The following is a 10,569-nucleotide window of genomic DNA, read 5'->3' as shown; positions in this document are numbered from 1 at the left end:
GAGCCTGCTCAGGGACACACAGCAAGTTAGGAGTCAAGACAGGACTTGAACCCAAGTCTCCTACTTTCCTATCTAGGGCTCCTTTTATGATACTCTGCCTACACTGAATGGGGGTTGTTAATCCCATTTTGAAAATGGGGCAGCCGAGGCTCTGAGAGGTGCAGAGACTCACACAGTTCTCACAGAAGGACTACGAATGGCTGGTGGAGTGCACAGCACCCCACGCTGAGGAGCTGGAAATATAAAGTCAAGGAATGGTGGTGATTCCCTAAAGCATTGTCTTTTTGTCATTGCCCCCTCCCTCCTGCCCTCATCAGGAGCAAATAAAACTAGGGTGGCCAAGCGTGAGTTGGAAGCCAGTGAAGAGAGAGAACTCTTCTTAAGAACTGCTGGGGAAAAGCTTAGCTGGGTTCTTACGGAAACATATGGAACTCATTACCCTAAGTAGAGGTGGTCCTTGGCCAGCTGGCGTTGGTCGGTTTGGGGCTAAAAGCCTGTGTTGTGTGGCAATGAGGGTACCCAAGTCACAGCAGACTCCCCAGAATAACCCACCCGCTCAGACCCAGGTTCTTTCTCAACTGATTTTGTTTCCAGCCTATGCCATTCCTAGTATCCAAAGAAGGGGGGATTTCAAGACACACCAGGGTACTGGGCCACGGTAGGTTATACAAGGAAGAGACAAGGATTTGGGGACAATCAAGACAGACCTCCTTCCTCCTCCCACGACACACCTGACTCACATATGTCCCTCCCCAGCCAGCTTCCTGGCAGGTCTTGTGGTGGGTCCAGGTGCATGAAGGGTGGATCCTAGCTTTCACCCATGGTTCACCTGGGTGGGCCCCAACGGGCCTAAATGTTAGTCCTGCATCTTGTCTCATTTTCCACTGCAGATTTGACTCCACATACAAAGACAGCAGCACGAAAATGTTCAAAAGAGGCCATTTACTAGTACATAGCATTTTAGTTTCCATGTTAATAAGATACTGGGAGGACTGCCTTCTTTGTACCCTACAAGGCTCACAGATACTAGGGGATCTGCCAGAGGTTATCCTAGCATGTGTCAGAGCTGAGGTCTCCAATACAACTTCCACATTCAGTGCTATTGATGGCTGCAGCTCTTTTAAAACAGTGCAAACCAATGGGTCATGCAGCATTGGTCACCAGCCACCACTGCCCTCCCATGCTTTCTCTGAGTCTGGGAATCAGACAGATGCTGGCTGAAGTCCTAACTTTGTCGCCTATCAGCTATGCCATCATAGGTAAGTTATTTATCCTGTCAGAGCCTCACATGATCACCGTGATGATTAAATTAGATGACATATGTAAGGCACCTGGCACTTGGTAGGCCCTGGGTGACCCCCGCCATAGGGCCTACTGGGCATGGTTGTCAGATTCCGAGCATAATTCCTTGCTCTTCTTTCCAGGTGGCAGTGTCATTGGCATAATCCAGTCACAGCATCTCCACACTGCCTGTCTGGCATGTGTGCTCTTCAGAGCCCTTTCACACATACCCAGGAGCATCTGCTCAGCAGGACAGCCTGGTGCCAGAGAAACAGTGCAGGGAAGGCAAGTAGTGCTCCAGCCCAGCGCCTCCACTTCAAGGCTCTGCCACCATGGACAAGTTCCTTCACCTCTCTGAGCCGCAGTCTCCTTCCTGTAATACTGCAGGATCTTGGAACCTGTGCACAGAGTCATGGTGCGAATTTAGTAAGGAACTGAATACAAAGCATCCAGAAACCTGCCAGCACATGGCAGGCACTCAGTAAGTCACAGCTAGCATTCCTATTCCTATTCCTATTTCACAGATGGAGAAACTGACTCATCCAATGTCATATGGAAGGATCCCCTCATAGTCCAGGGGGTTCAAAGCCAGATCTTCACACTCCCAGGCTGTGCCTCACTACTACTTTCTCATTATTGGGATTTGTAATTATTTCATGATAAGTGTGTTTTCAGTTGGAGCAAGGACAGAGCTGCAAACCCTGTGAGCCTGTCCAGTTTCAGCCTGATCCAGAACCACCTCTCTCTGGAAAAGAATGGGGGTTGGGTAGGAGCCGGAAGGGCATGACCCAGAGGCCAGAGGACCTAGAAGCCAGAGGCAGTGTAATCATGGCTATGAGCAGCCCCTTTGTGACCACCAGGCCTGCACTCAAATCTTATCTCTGCCACTTCTTAGCTGTGTGACCAGCTAAGTGACACCACCTTTCTGAACCTTAGCTTTTCATCTGTAAAACTCCCAATAGAATCTCTTCCATGGAATCAGTGTAGGAATTAGGACAAGAGGTAGAGTACTTGGCACAGGTGAGCCGTTTGCAATTGGTGGCCCTTCTAATATTATCGAGCGGAAGTGAGGCTGGAGCCCACTGCTGCTTCATTATCATCCTCAGCTGCAAATCTTTCTGTAAACTTTCAGTTGAACAAACAGTGGGTAATACAGATATTCTAATACTGGGCTATTGAAATGCCTACATGTGCCTGCAGTCCTCCACTGTGTGAAAGCTGTGTGAACTTTCATCCTTAGTGTCTGCATCTATAAAACAGGTGTAATAAAAATCCGTATCACAGACAGTTGTTGAGAACATTAAGTTAGTTAATATATGGAACTCTCAGGCTAGTGCTTGGCACATAATAGAAACCCCCCCAAATGCTAGTTGCCATTCATGATCTTAGCATACCATGTGAAGTTTGTGTTCTCATACATTCTATAGCCATCCTTGTCTTAATATAAAAATCATAATGTTTCCATTTTTTTTATAGTAGAATTGATATTTCAGGAAAATATACACAGATTCTTATCCCATGGCTTTCTGAGACCCAGCCCCCAGCCAATTTCACATAGTCAGTCAGTCACACGTGAGCCTGTGTGCACACACACTCCTTGACAGGGCCATCCTATGCCGTGCTGCTTTCCAAATGGGCTGAAACAACCCCTTACCCTGGAGAACTGCTGGCACTCTCCCTCCCACTTATTACACTCTGTGGAGTGAGGTGAGAAATGGTGATAACCTCTAAGCAGGAGTATGTTCCTTGGCAGTACTGAGCTGGGAAGAAGTCCTGGCTCCAGCTCTTTACCTGAGTGTCAGAGCCGCAGTCCCAGTCCTGATTTCATTCCCTCCTTGCTGTGCAATCCTGGGCAGGGAGCTGCACCTCTCTGAGACTCAGCTTCTCATCTGTGAAAGGGGGTTGACTGTTTCTACCTTTCAGGGTTATTGTAAGGATTAGAGAAATGCATAAAAAGTTCTAGTACATAATTGTTGCTCCATAAGTGAGAGCTCTTCAAAGCCTAGGCTTTTTTTTTTTTAACTCAGTAGAAGCTATCTTTTACATATTCTTTAGTAAAATAGGACTATCATCTGTGTGCCTCACATAATACACTTTGCTTTTTAACACATCTGTTAATCCAATAAAGGTGTTTTTCCTCCTAAAATTATTTTATTTCATATTATATTCATATTTTATAATGTCTGAACAAATCATTGAAGCCCACTGAGCCTCAGTTTCCTTATCTCTGAAACGGGGAAAATGCCTTCCTCATGAGGTCATTTTGAGAATTCAATGAGATGGTGTATATAAAAGCTTTGTAAATTATAAAGTTGAATAAGTGTAAAGATTTTTTGTACACCCCCCCTCCACTGGGCTCAATTTTACAAAGACAGGAGAGAGTTTTAGTGAACTTTGTATCTCCAGCATTGAAGGTGCAGTAATAAACTTCGTAATAATGGTGACAATAAGAATTTTCATTTCTTGAATACTTACTGTGTGTGAGGCTCTGGGCTAAGTACGTCATAAAAGAAGGTTGAATAATAGACGTTTCAAAGTTTTTGGTTCCCTCTGCTGATTATTTAAAGACGAAGAGATTCTTTTATTTTTTTCGCTTGGGCAACGTCTGTCTTCCGATCTATAGACAAATTAATTTTATTCTTGGGTCTTATACTTTGTTTGGTTAATCCAGTTAAGCAACAATAATAGCAATCTTTAGTTTCCTTATCTATAAAACGGGGCTTATGATCAACTTACCTCTTATTAACGTGTCCCATAAGTGACAGTAACTTTCCCCGACTCATTCCTTCCCTTCCCACCTACACACACCCTTCCCTTGGATAAGAAGGTGGTGACAAGGTAAAATGATTAAACTGGGCCAGAGAGCTGAGTCCCTTCACTCCTCTGGGCTTTTGTTTGTTTGTTGGCAAAGGGTGGCAGATCTTTCTGGAATCATTCCCTGATTCTGAGACTCTCCAAGTTCTGCCTTCTCCAGAAAATCTCCTGTATCTGCCATAGCACCAAAGATTCAACTCATCCAAACACCACATGCCTGCTACGATCATACATTGCATATCCCAAATAGATTCTAAGTCCTAGAAGGCAGAGTTGTGTGTTAGGAGTTTGATTTCTATTTTTCCAGTTATTTTCTTATCATCATCTCATTTCTTCCTTTATAAACCTTTCAAAGACCTCAAGCCACAGATGGGGCTGCTAAGGCCCAGACAGGAGCAGAGCCTTGGTGAAGGCCACAGGTTGAGCAACAGAGCCAGTCCTATGAGCCAAGGCATGCCGTAAACCTGTCTGAGCTCAGGTAACTCTGAATAACTTCTTGATACCAGGCTTTGTGCTTGGTGCTTCCTCACAGTAATTTTATAAAGTAGGTGTTGTCCCCACTTTCCAGATGAGGAAACAGACTTGAGCAAGTAAAATAACACCGAAGTCAGACAGCAGTAAGGGACAGAATCATGATTGGATCAGGGCTGACTCCAGAATGCATGTTTTTTTATTTTAATACCCAAGGTCTCTGCAGCTTTGTTGATTTGAAGCCTAGGAAGATGGCCTCCCCAGATCTCTGCAGCCTGTAGTGTCATACCCCAGAGCAAGGAGTGATTGCCAGGGCTGACCCCCACACCCCACTCTCTCAGCCCCAGCTGCAGGGGTTGGGGAATTCACAGAGCAGGGCACACAAAGCCCCTGATGCAGCAGTGGTCTTCATGGAGTGCCCCCCTCTCCCCAAAGCCCATTGTCTCCCAGGAGACAATACAGATAAAGGACCCAGCCTAGTGGGCTGCCTGCATCAATCTGTAACCATGGAAACCCCTAGGGAGACAATTCCAAAGCCCTCCCTACCACCCTCCGCCCTGCAGCTGTGGCTTCAGGAAGCCAGCCCCCAGCAGAAGGGGCCTTGCTGATGATTGCCACCCCCCACCATTACCACCACCAAATGGAACACAGCTGGGTTCCCCTACACATATATCTTCCCAACCCCCCAGTCCAGAACTGGTGTTAGCAAAGTCGCTTAGATGTGGTTAAGGTCTGAACCTTATTTCTTTTGCAAGGTCACTTCTATGAGGTTCCCCACCGGTGAGATATGTCCTTGATCCCAGGGTTGGGCATAGGGGAAAAAGAGGCTGGCAGACTCCTTAACCATTGGGTGGTCAACCAGACCGACCCGCCAGGCTGAGGTCATTAGCGCGTGACTTCCCTCTGGTGGCCAGTTGCTGCAATTGTCAGTTGAGGCTCCGGAGGGGAACAAAAATAATTCTTTGTTCTTTCTGGTTTTCTGCTGTGTTCCAGAACCCCTAAAGTCTCTCAGTCTGTTTCTGTAATGTGGGAGTGATAGCATATATACTTTGTATGGATGTTATGAGGATCATATAAGATTTACAGCTTACCCTGCAACAACATGGAGGTTTAGGGGCACTGACACCCCCACCTTGCAGTAAAAAATTCACATATAACTTTTGACTTCCCAAAAACTTAACTACTAATAGCTTATTCTTAACCAGAAGCCTTACTGATAACATAAATGATCAATTAACACATATTTTGTTGTCATATCTATTATATACTGTAGTCTTTTTTTTTCTGGTATCATTAATGTATAATTACAATGGCAACATTATGGTTAGTATACCCTCCCCATTATCAAGTCCCCACCACATACCCCATTACACTCACTGTCCATCAGCATAGTAAAATGCTATAGAATCACTACTTGTCTTCTCTGTGTTGTACTGCCTTCCCTGTGCTCCCCCCACCCCCGCTACATTATGTGTGCTATTTGTAATGCCTCCTTTCCCCCCTATCCCTCCCTTCTCACCCATCCTCCCCAGTCCCTTTCCCTTTGGTAACTGTTAGTCCATTCTTGGGTTCTGTGATTCTGCTGCTGTTTTGTTCCTTCAGTTTTTGCTTTGTTCTTATACTCTACAGATGAGTGAAATCATTTGATACTTGTCTTTCTCTGCCTGGCTTATTTCACTGAGCATAATACCCTCTAGCTCCATCCATGTTGTTGCAAGTGGTAGGATTTGTTTTCTTCTTATGGCTGAATAATATTCCATTGTGTATATGTACCACATCTTCTTTATCCATTCATCTACTGAAGGACACTTAGGTTGCTTCCATTTCTTGGCTATTGTAAATAGTGCTGCAATAAACATAGGGGTGCATATGTCTTTTTCAAACTGGGCTCCTGCATTCTTTATATACTGCATTCTTACATTAAAGTAAGCTAGAGAAAATAAAATGTTTTTCAAATTTGTCGCAAATCTTCCCCAAATTTTCCAAAATGTTTAATGAAAAAAATCCACATGTAAGTGGACCTGCTCAGTGTTGTTCAAGGGTCAACTGTCTAAGCCTTCAGAACAGTCACTGGCATATAGTAAATAAATAAAATTCTGGGCCCTGATACTCAAACTGCGTGTCTTCAGGCTTATCATTGAACTATTCCTGACCTCAGTTCTTTTACCTGTAAAAATGGGCTAATGGTGGCTCTCCCATCTCGCTGTTGTGCTAACTGGAGTGTAACTGGGGTGTGAATGACTTGCTTTGCTATTATTACCCTCAATGTTTTGATCTGCCTTTGGAGGAAGGAATGGTCCTGAGAGCAGAGGATGTGTGGGATTAGAAAGTAATTCTCCCCTTTGTACAGGCCAGGAGAAGTAGGTACTTGAGAACTCTGGCCCCTCTGACCTCTTTGGCCTCACAGCTAGCACCCCACCCCCTTCATGCAGAGTCACAAAGAGACCCTGACAGAGGTCAGAGACTTTCCTGGGAAGACGCTGGGAGTGGTCTTCCAAATATTCCAAAATGTATTCACTGAGTTCAGTTCAATAAGGAGTTTTCATTTTTCTGCTCTGCGATGGGCATTGGGCTGGATACTGGGTGTAAAGATAAAGAAGATGAAGAGCAGCTTAAATCTGGAGGGGAGGACAACAGAAAACCAACGGTATTTACAATGCAAAATGGTGACAGATTGAGGTTCCTAACAGGAGGTGGGGGGCAGGAGCCAGAGTCAGCTTCTGAGAGGTGGGTGGTATAAGCTATCGCCACCCATACCACCTGGACTCCAAAGACTGAATGTCTTGCTTATTTCAAAAGAATTTTGAGTCTTATTTTCCAATGTTAGTAATTAATCTGGACTCTTGGTTTTTCTATCCCAGGTTTCAACTGTGTTAGTCAGAAGAGTTAAAATGCCCCTTTTTTTATTGAGTGTTGTCAGGGATCAGTGCATATGAGGCACACAGCGTTCTCAATGACCCGTGTATCTGAGAAACTTGCTCCTGAGAGCAGGCCTTTCTTTTCCGGTCGAAGAGGAAGAGAGAGACAAGCAGAGAGAACATCATGGGTTAACAGGGAAAGCAGTGAGGTTGGAAGCAGAGTCAGAAAAACTTCACTGGATCAGAACCTAAGGTCCCTGTGGAAGGGAGCTGAAAATCAAAAGGGCTGGGAGGGGGTGGGGTGGAGCGGCTAGGCCGTGGTGGGGAGCTACTTGCCAGCCTTAAGCTAGAGAGTGACAAGGTCAGGTGTGCATTTTAAAGAGTTTGAGTAGGAACAGGAGGGAATGAATTGATAACCACAAGAATTGTAGTTGGCACTTCCCCTAGCTACTCTGGGCGCTTTTATTGGGACCTAAATCCAGTTGCCGTCCTCCAACGTGGGGCCACCCCCACAGGACCCAACATCTGTGAAAAACATCTCCAGGATCTGCAATCATCTGGAAAGAATCTGGCCAATTTGATAGCCTCGGCCTTCCCAGCAGGGCTGCATCTTTCACATCCTTCTTCTCCTCCCCAAGCCCCATAGGGGGTTAACTTGTTGACTAGAATGGATAGACTCACAGAGTTTTGGCAGGTGCCTGAGTCGCCTCTAGATGGCAGCCTTAGCCCTTGAACCCCACCAGCTTGCACCCTAAGGCCAGAGAGAAGGGAAAACAAATAGGAAGGATGCGCAGCCACCCTTCATGAGAGGTGAAGTCACCAGTCCAAAGTCACGTAGATAGGTGGGCACAGTGGAACTCAGCTTCTCTGAGCCTCAGTTTCCACATTTGTAAAATGAAACTGACCTGCCCGTAGCAACACCAATCTTCTTTCTGTCTCTGTGGATTTGCCTATTCTGGACATTTCTCATAATTTCTCATTTTTTTCACTTAGCATAATGTTTTCAAGGTCCATACATATTATGGCATATACAGTATACTTAATTCCTTTTTATGGCTGGATAATTTTCCATTGTATGGATCCACCCCATTTTGTTTATCCACTCATAAGTTGATAGACATTTGGGTTGTTTCTTCTTTTAGGCTATTATGAATAATGCTGCTATGAATATTCATGTGTACATTTTTGTGTGAACATTTTGTTTTCAGTTCTCTTGGGTATATATATTCTAGGAGCAGAATTCCTAGGTCATATGGTAACTCTGAGTATAACTTTTTGAGGAACTGCCAAACTGTTTTCCAAAGCGGCTGCACCAATTTACATTCCTACCAGCAATGTATGAGGGTTCCAATTTCTCCGTATCCTGGCCAACACTTGTTTTTGTCAGTCTTTTTGATTGTAGTCATCCTGGTGGGTATGAACCTCACTGTGGTTTTGGTTCTCATTTCCCGTAATGACTAATGACACTGAGCATCTTTTTCTGTGCTTACTGGTCTGTGTATATCTTCTTTGGAAAGTTTTCCATGCAAATCCTTTACCTTCCCTCATACATTGCTGGTAGGAATGTAAATTGGGAACATTATGCCAAACGTACATACACGAAACACATTCACATACCATCCCAAACTTACTACAGTTATCACAAGGGCCCTGTTAGGCAGCCATGAGTAGCCCTGCATCTCAGGGGAAGGAACAATGATATGCCTAAGAACACACAGCTTAAGGAGTGTCAGGGTGCAGAATTTTATTTATTTAACAAATATTCATATAGTATTTACTATGTGCCAGCCCAGAGAACCCATAAACCTCATATTCCAACAATTTTCCAATAAAAGTGTTCCCTTTTCAGGCAGCAGAATCTCCCTGAAGCAGCAACTTGTATCTTTTTTAAAAAAATAACTTTTCCTTTCTAATTACCAAAGTAATACATGCTTATTGCAGAATAGTTGGAAAAGACTATCCTGAGAAGCGCAAAGAAGATGGAGCAGAGACTTTTTTCCCCCCTCCCTTCCCACAATTCCGATTTGGCTTCTCTCCAGTTTTTGGATTCATGTGAACATGTAACACACTGGGGAGCCCCCAAACAGGTCTGTGCCTTCAGGAAGCTTCGATCAAGCATTTGTATTTTGATAAGTAGGACTTTGAGCAGAAGGAATCTGAGGCATTTTTCAGAAGAAACACCAGGAATGAGGTGGAACAAGGAACATCAGCTAGAAATGAAATTGGCTTTGGTTTGGGGGTTTTTCCAGGGCTTTTGGGTGTGGCCGGCACAGGGGCTTTCTTCCTGACCAGCTGTGCAGGCTCTGATGAGTCACTAAATGTCCCCCAAGCCTTGGCTTCCTCATCTGGAATATGGGACTAAGCATCCCTAACTTACCTGGTTATGGGGCACACTCCACCTCCAAGAATGCCTTCAGCATTGGAAACCCTGGTTCCTTGGCAGAACGTATGCTCCTTGACATGGAGTACTGTGGCTAACTTCCTTGTTCAAAATGGCTCAGTGCTTTGGGAGACAGAGAGCTCAGTTCAGGTCTTGGTTTCATCTTTAACCAGCCCATGGTTGGGTCTCTTTACAAGTTTGAGCCTTAGTTTTCTCATCTGTCCAAATCATACCTATGTTATAGGGTCGTTGGGAAGTTTCAACATGATAATGCCTGTAAAGTGCCTCACTGGGTGCTCTACATTGAGAAAGTGCTCAGGAAATGTGAGTTATTACAACCATCATCACTTACTACAGAGCTACTACATGCCTGGCACGCTCAGGAAGAAAGTCACAGAGGTAAAAACGAAGCATAGGTCCTGCTTCCAAGGAGTTTGAAGTTTTGTGGAATGTCTGACTTTACCCTTTGTTCCTGCTACTCCACCACTTGAGTTGGGCCTTGAAGGATGGATCAGCTTTGAGCACATGGGGATCTAAGAGAGGAGAGACCCTGTGGATATGGATCTCTGTAAGCAAAGCCTGGGAGAAGGGAAAAGTGTGGGGATATCAGTGGAAAACTCCAAGTATATTAGCTCGGTACCATGTGAGGGTGCCTCTTCTAGTCCATTTTACACAAATCTTAGCTAAAATATTTTAAGTACCCACTCTGCCCCTCTCTGAGGACTTCATAATCCAATGCCTTATTAAACCCTCACAGTAAATGGA

The sequence above is a fragment of the Manis pentadactyla genome, chromosome 4 (genome assembly GCF_030020395.1).
Source record: "Manis pentadactyla isolate mManPen7 chromosome 4, mManPen7.hap1, whole genome shotgun sequence".
Taxonomy (NCBI): Eukaryota; Metazoa; Chordata; class Mammalia; order Pholidota; family Manidae; genus Manis; species Manis pentadactyla.
Note: the sequence above shows the minus strand (reverse complement) of the source record.